Source organism: Otolemur garnettii, unplaced genomic scaffold (assembly GCF_000181295.1).
Source record: "Otolemur garnettii isolate 467f Iridium unplaced genomic scaffold, OtoGar3 scaffold00005, whole genome shotgun sequence".
Classification (NCBI taxonomy): domain Eukaryota; kingdom Metazoa; phylum Chordata; class Mammalia; order Primates; family Galagidae; genus Otolemur; species Otolemur garnettii.
The window spans coordinates 8,481,902-8,488,420 of record NW_003852400.1 but is presented as its reverse complement, the minus strand read 5'-3'; positions in this window follow the sequence as shown (position 1 = coordinate 8,488,420).

Here is a 6,519-nt window from a genome sequence, read left to right as displayed (position 1 = left end):
TGTGTGTGTGTGTTTAATATAAAAGCATTTCAAACACAGTGTTAGGTTTGGGGGTTAAGAAAGGCAAACAGAATATAAAACTTGACTGAACAGAACATGATGCTTAATCTAAGTTACATCACTGGTAACCGAAGATACATATAAATATCCACATAGAGCAGTTATTGTTGTTCGGAGAAATATCTCCCTTTTATCATCGGCTTAACTGCTGTGCAGACCAGCTGTCCTAGGAACCATTTCCCCTTGGTGATAAAAGAGGAACATAAAAATATTCCTGTCTCCACTAATTTAAAAAATTTATTGGATGCCTCATATTTCAGACACTGCGCTTGACATTTGAAGGATTATGAATGAAAGAAGCAAATGAATTTGTCCCTTTAAATGTCTGCCTATAATTCTAAGGGACTTTGATATAGAAAAGATTATTTTCAATGTGGAAACAAAAAGTTTTGGTACATTTTTATTAACTGGAAAAAAACAACAATGAACACTGACAATACCTAAACAAAAAATGCCCGTTGGCAATAATTGCTGGGGAGAAGGCCTGACCATGACTGTCTCAGCCTTAGCTGATCGGTGCTGAATTTCAATGCTTTCCTTTTCTCACAATTTTGCATCAAACTAATCCTAAGGAGGTCTCAGTGCTTTAGTACAGAGCTAGGATGTATTTTCGTATGTGGCATCTAGTCTTCACTTTTAGACGAGAGGTTTATAATTTTCTACATTAATAAAAACCTCTTTCTATTTCAACGTTGCATATATGACATTTCATGTGGAATAAGTAAACAATGATAGTCCTATTATGACAGCAACTGAGAGTGGGGGGGTGCACATATAATGTAATCGTTCTGGGTGACGATTCCAATGTGAGGGAAAGGAATCAGTTGAGCTTTGAAAGTAATCAGCTTGTATAATCTTCCTTTCTTTAATCTCCATATTTGCGCCAGGGTCAGGAGTTAATAGAACACAGGAATGGCTGGCACGGTGGCTCAAGCCTATAATCCTAGCACTCTGGGAGGTGGAGGCAGGTGAATTGCTTGAGCTCGTGAGTTCGAGACCAGCCTGAGCAAAGGCAAGACTCCTTCTCTTCTAACAATAGAAAAACTGAGGCAAGAGGATCTCTTGAGCCTGAGGTGGAGGTTGCTGTGAGCTGTGATGCTACAGCACTCTACCCAAGGCAGCAGCCTGAGACTATGTCTCAAAAAAGTAGGTGTATAGCACAGTGCTTGAATTTGAAGCAGAGGTAAAATAAGTGCGGTAACCTGGGGCACTGGCCCCATATGCTGAGGGTGGCAGGTTCAAACCCAGCCCCAGCCAAACTGCAATAAAAATAAAAAATAGCTGGGTGTTGTGGCAGGCACCTGTAGTCCCAGCAACTGGGGAGGCTGAGACAAGAGAATTGCCTAAGCCCAAGAGCTGGAGGTTGCTGTGAGCTGTGACACCATGGCACTCAACCAAGGGCAACATAGTAAGACTCTGTCTCTAAAAAAAAAAAAAAAAAAAAAGAGGTAAAATAAAATTATTATTAGGCAATTTTTTTTGGCAGACATTAGATTAAGGTAATTAAGAAAAATCCCAAATCATGGAAGTTATCTTTCCCAAATCATGAAAGTTAACCAATTTTTGGAAAGGGTGCCAAGAAAATACAATTGGGAAGGGACAGTCTCTTCAATAAATGGCGTTGGGAAAACAGGATATCCATATGCAGAAGAATAAAACTGATCCCCACCTCTCACTCTATACAAATATCAATTCAAAATAGATCAAAGACCTAAACATAAGACTGAATGTGATAAAACTACTAGGAGAAAACATAAAACATATCAGGACATTTGCTTAGGGAAAATTTTTCTGAATGAGACTTCAAAAGCATAAGCAACAACAGTGAAAATAAGCAAATGAGATTATATCAAACTGAAAAAATTCTGCACAGCAAAGGAAACCATCAACAGAGTGAAGAGACAACCTACAGAATGGGAGAAAATGTTTGCAAATAATTCAATTCTATATCTAGGATTGATATCCAGAATATACAGGTAACTCAACTATCTCAATGGCAAAAACAAACAAACAAACAAATACAACAAAAAATTAGCAAAAAACCCAAAACAAAACAGAAAAAAAATAACAACAACAAAAAAAACCCACCAAGCAATCTGATTTAAAAAAATGGTTATAAGATTTGAATGGACATTTCTCAAAAGAATATACACAAATGACCAATAAATATACAAAAATGTTCAACATCACTAATCATCCGGGAACTATGAATCAAAAAGACCATGAGTTTCATCTTACACCAGTGAAGATGGCTTATTATCAAGACAAGAAATAACAAATGCTGGCCGGAACGTGGAGGAAGAGAAACTCTTTCTGCTGCTGAGGGAAACAAATGCAGATGCTGTGGAGGACAATGTGGAGTTTCCTCAAAAACAGACAAATAGAACTACCACGTGATCCAGCAATCCCACGCGTGTGAACTTATCCAGAGGGAAGGAAATCAGTATATTGAAGAGGCCTCCATCTCTATTGCAGAACTATTCAAAATAGCCAAGGTACAGAATCAACCTAGGTGATCAACAGCAGATGAATAGATAAAAAAAAATGTGGCATATATATACCATGGGATGCTATTCAACCATAAAAAAAGTGAATCATCATTTGTGGCAACATGAATAAAACTGGAGGACATTATGTTAAATGAAATAATCCAGGAACAGAAAGTTAAACAGGGTGTGTTCTCGTCATAGGTGAAAGCTGAAAAAAATGTTGATCTCAAGGAAGTCAAGTAAGACAGGGTGCTAGAATGTCAGCAGTGCAGGGGGTAGAGAGAGATGTGTTGAAGGATGCAAGATTGCACAGAGATAAGAGTAATAAGTTCTGGCCTTCTACACTGCTGTAGCGTGATGTAGCTAAAAAGTAATCTATGACACGTTTTCAAATAGCTAGAAGGAAAGTACTGAATGTTCTCAACACAAAGAAATGATAAATGTTGACATGATCAGATGCTGATTACCCTGGCATGATCACTATACACTGTATGTGTCAGAACATCATTATGTACTCATAAATATCTACAATTATTAGGTCAGTTTAAAACATTTTTTAAAAATAGAATTGCACAAAAATAACTCCCCCCAGTGACCCTGCAGAATATTCAGTGGAGGGAATGCCACATGAACAAATTGAGAAACCAAAAAATAACCAGCAAAACCCCAAACCAGAAGAATTCAAGTGGGATTAAGAATGAGACTGGTGATGCTTCTCAGGCACTTATTGAGAAAAGAAAGGGTACATTTCTATAACTGCGTGCACTAATTTGGAGCAAAGGGTATTAATTTTCATTCAATTGTTTACAATAGAGGATATTCACTAAATAATTCATCAGTAAACAATCAATTCAAGATAACTGATTATGAGCCTATGAGAACATCTCCCTCAGTTTTTGTCCTAACAATAGAAATATTACTCTCAGCTGGAAAGAGAGGATGGGAAATTGTTTTGGTTTAAGCTAAGCAGGGGCAATACGTTGTTTCCTTAATCATCGTATTCCTCGGATGGTACCTGTCATCTCAACTCTCCTTATTATCTTAGCTTTTATCCTTTCTTCTCTCTAGAATTGCATCTCACCACCTGAATTGTTTTCTTTCACATGCAGTATGATTCAGGATCCCAGTCAAAGATCAGCCTCAAAATTACCTGCTTCACAAAACAAATACAAAGGAAACCCACATTTTATAAGAAACAAACTGAAAGCCAAGTAACATAGACCATTTCTACATCAGGATGCAAGAAAAGGTGCCAGTAAAATAGATGCAAACTAAGGAAGGACTGCCAAAACCACATGGAACATAGCACAATTTAAAGTTATAAAATAGAAAATGACCAGGAGCATGATTTATGATAAAGGTATGGCAAATAAACTTACCGTTGATTTGCACAATACAGCAAATGTACAGAAAAATTAGATCTATTAAAGCAAAATACATACGTACACAATAAATAAGGTCTTCTAGTAATATGAGTGATTGGATTATGCCATTTTCCCCCCACCTTTGGTTATGGTTTTATTTTCTCTGTGGCAGATATTACTGATGTTCAATCATGGTATGAAAATATTAAATGAAAAATCCAGAAATAAGAATTTGTAAGTTTTAAGTTGCACATGGTAGTGTCATAGTGTGATGGAATCCTGAGTCGTCTTCATCCGTTCACAAAGGACATAAATCTTCCTTGTCTACTCCATATATTCTAGCTCCAGTTAGTCACTTAGTAGCCATTTTGGTTATCAAAGAAACATACATAGTATTATGTACATATGGCCCCAGACTTAAGATAGTTCATCTCATGGTTTTTCAACTACATAAAAGATTTATCGGGGCATAATCTGAGGCATTTTTATTTGCAACATTTTCAACTTATGATGGTTTATCAAGATGTAACCTCATCACAAGAGAAGGGCATCTGTATAGGACTCAATACCATCCACTGGGGGGATCCATCAACACTGAAAATTCTTCAAAAACTATAAAATATTCTTGTAAATGAATAGTAGATTGGGGAAAAAAGGAAGAGAAAACTCTAGAGGCTAAAAACAAAGAGAAATCTGAAGACCAGAGTGGTAGATTAGTGACCTTCTGCTCTGTAAGCATTCACTGATCTTGGGTAAAAAAAGGCTTGTATTTTGATGTCCACATGGAACCAGGAAATAAAGCATTAGATTTAGGACAGATTGGTCCTTTGTGACGGGGACCCACAAAGAGCCACACAAGAAAAGAGTGTACAAAGAAAAGGGTGACCAGTGGAAATGGGAGCCTAAAAGCTAGCTTATTTGCCTCAACTTGAAACATGTGGGGATAAATGGATTTCTCTGAGAGTTTGTAGCTACCTTTTTGTCATCACAAGGAATAAATTAAAAACTTACATTATTGACATTGGCTATCCTATCACAAGATGAGAAATTAACATTAAATGATTACAATAACACATTCGGGTACATTGGATGAGACAAGCTAAAAACAAAACCGAGAATTATTAAACATCTGAGGAAGTCAGCCTAAGTGTTAGCAGAAACAATACATAGCAGAATAAGAAGAAGAATTCAAGCGAATAGAGTTTCAGTCTTAAAGACAAAAACTGTGCAATAAAAACATAATGTGGGTTGCTTATTTAATTTCACATGAGTTTGTGTCTATATTAAAGTAGCAAAATTAAAAATGGATGAAATTGGTTTTAGTAATATAATTTAACTCCAATGTGAAGGCTATGATTATTTTAACATATAATCTGTAAAAGTGTTCATTAGATATCATTTTCCTTTTTTTCTCATGCTAAGTGTTTATAATCAGTGTGCATTTTACCTTTTTAGTACATTTCAATTTATACTACTCCTATTTCAAATGCTGACTAGCTTGAATGTGGCTCATGGCTACCCTATTAAACACAGCCACACAGACTATTAGTGTTGTTAAGATTATTAAATTAAAAGCTAAAAAAAGAAGACAAAAATAAATGGAACTATAAACCGTCAACATTACAAATACATTAATTAACTTTAAAACTCAGAAGCTTGGAAAAACAACAGATTAGACACAGTTTAAAAGAGAACAATGAATTAGAAGTGTGTTTGGCAGAGACTATTCCTACTACAGAAAGCAGAGAAAAAGAAAGAAAATGTGGCAAGGAGGTGAAAGGATAAGGAAGGTGGAGTTGGCGGCTCCAAGCTGTATCTCATTGGAATCTTACATGTGGAGAATATTGAGGAAAAGAAAGGTAAGTTACAAAGTGCCTGCCTGAGCATTTGCTTGAAACTTTACAAGTATTCCTTTTTTTAAATTCAATATGAATTTAAGAATTAACCAATTGTTCAGTAGTGTAGGAAAGGTTTGCAATATTTATTTACATATATTTCCTATACGTCTGAGTTGATATTTGTAATAAATTATGCTAGCACAAATGACTAATAACCATCTGGAAGGAAAAATACTTGGACGCTTATCTAAAATACAAAAGCCAATTACAGATGGATTTAATAGTTAAATGTACAAAAAAATTATAGAATTTTATTAAGTGTAAAACATTATACCTGTGGTTTAGGAGTGGGTGAGAGTATTGTAACTGAGTTCATAAAGTAAGCTTCCTAGTTCCGCATTTGGAGACTAAGGAATTTTCTACAGATGAATTGTGGTTGAATGCAGATTTCCAGTTTATAGTACCAATTTTATTTCCCAAATTCTGTCATCCTGCATATACCTACCTGTGTTCCAGCCAGTGTAAAGTAATTTTCAAAGAGTCTCGTCAACAAACAATATGTGGCTGGTCCAGGGCCCTTATTGTTTGAAATAAAATTACCTATCTGGGATAGGCTTTTGAGGTACAGGGTGGGAAGGGTGGTTAGACATCTAATCCTCCTTTATGGTATTTAAATACCTCTGCATTGTTCTTGCTATTACTAGGGAAAGAAGAAAGATAGTAGTCCAAAATCCTTGATACACGACTCTGCCTGCTCGCCTCAGGGAG